The sequence below is a fragment of the Mus pahari genome, chromosome 22 (assembly GCF_900095145.1).
Source record: "Mus pahari chromosome 22, PAHARI_EIJ_v1.1, whole genome shotgun sequence".
NCBI classification, from domain to species: domain Eukaryota; kingdom Metazoa; phylum Chordata; class Mammalia; order Rodentia; family Muridae; genus Mus; species Mus pahari.
In genome coordinates, this window is record NC_034611.1 from 9882104 (window position 1) to 9883922 (window position 1819).

The window sequence follows — 1819 nt, forward strand, 5'->3', positions numbered from 1 at the left end:
GCCATATGCTCTCTTGACTCTTGGTCCTTCTGTCTGTCTCTTGACACCTCCCCCACCCCAACACACCCATGTCCTGGACTATTCTACTGGCCTTGTTCAGTCTACTGCTTTCTCTCTCTGCTCTGGACTCTACCGGTTGCTTCTGGTTATACTCCCCCTCATATCTACTGTAAAAACCTTGCCTTCTACCATACCTTGGAGTGGTCATGACCTTACTTTATGCATCTTTATATAAAATGCAATAGTTCTAGCTGGTCTGGGTTTTTCTTCTCTCCCTCCTAATTCTAATGCTCACTAGAAGGTGACATGTATGAGTAATAAGTCTCTTTAAAATCATTTTTCTCCCCACCTTTCCCTCCCTCTTCTGCCACCATCTTTTCAGAGCTGACTGAGTCCAAGTTCCAGAGGATGCAAGACCCATGTTCATAATGTCACAAAATGTGTTTTTCTATTAATTAATCAATTACTGTTAGAGACAGGGTCTCACTCTGTAGGCCGGGATGATCTTGAACTTAAGAATCATCTTGCTTTAGGATGACAGTATCTATAAGCATCTACCCTCCCCTATATCAATTAAAGTTTCAATTAAAGAGTAAACGTGCTCTTTGCCCCATCTACTTCGAGGATGAAGACCATTCTTAGCAATCAGACCGTCGACATTCCTGAGAAGGTCGAAATCACTCTGAAGGGGCGCACAGCCATTGTGAAGGGCCCCAGGGGGACTCTGCGGAGGGACTTCAATCACATCAACGTGGAGCTGAGTCTTCTTGGAAAGAAGAAGAAAAGGCTCCGGGTTGACAAATGGTGGCGTAACAGAAAGGAACTGGCCACCGTCAGAACCATCTGCAGTCATGTTCAGAACATGATCAAGGGTGTTTCACTGGGCTTCCGTTACAATATGCGGTCTGTATATGCTCACTTCCCCATCAACGTCGTTTTCCAGGAGAATGGGTCTTTGGTTGAAATCCGAAATTTCTTGGGTGAGAAATCCATCCGCAGTGTTTGGATGAGGACAGGTGTTGCTTGTTCTGTCTCTCAAGCCCAGAAGGACGAATTAATCCTTGAAGGAAATGATATTGAACTTGTTTCAAATTCAGCCACCCTGATTCAGCAGGTCACAACAGTTAAAAACAAGGATATCAGGAAGTTTTTGGATGGCATCTATGTGCCTGAGAAGGGAATCGTGCAGCAGCCTGACAAATGAGGAGGCCTCAGTTTCTTGACTCCAGAAACGAGATCCTGATTGCAAGTACAATTTGGGCTCTTTTGGGAGAATAAAAGATTTATATATTGAAAAAAAAAAAAAAAGAGTAAACGTTACAGCTGTGTTAAAGATTCTACAAGGCCAAGCGATGGAACTTCATAATTCTAAGTATACAAGTAAAAGGTACAAACCAGAGCCAAATTATCTTGTCCTATTGTGATGATTTGAATATGTTCGGCCCAAGGATTGGCTCTCTTATGAGTTCTGGCCTTGTTAGAGGAAGTGTGTCACTGTGGAGGTGGGCTTTGAGAGCCTCCTCCTGACTGCCCGAGAAACAGTCTTCTGCTTGTCTTCGGAACATAATGTAGACCTCTCAGCTCCTCCAGCACCATGCCTGCCTGGATGCTGCCATGCTTCCCTCCATGATGATAATGGACTAAACCTCAGAAACTGTAAGCAGGCCCCAATGAAATGTTGTCTTTTATAAGAGTTGCCTTGATCATGGTGTCTCTTCACAGCAATGAAACCCCATTGGAAGCCCACCCTTTTGTTAGAATTAACATTTTTAATGACTAGTCTTGGCAGACCACTAGCTTCCATCATTCTAAGAAATAA

The 1819-nt window shown here is 43.7% G+C and overlaps 1 pseudogene; it reads left to right on the forward strand.

The window, feature by feature from the left end:
* The first annotated feature begins 625 nt into the window (after positions 1-625).
* On the forward strand, positions 626-1204 carry LOC110338934 (annotated as a pseudogene).
* Positions 1205-1819: the final 615 nt, after the last annotated feature.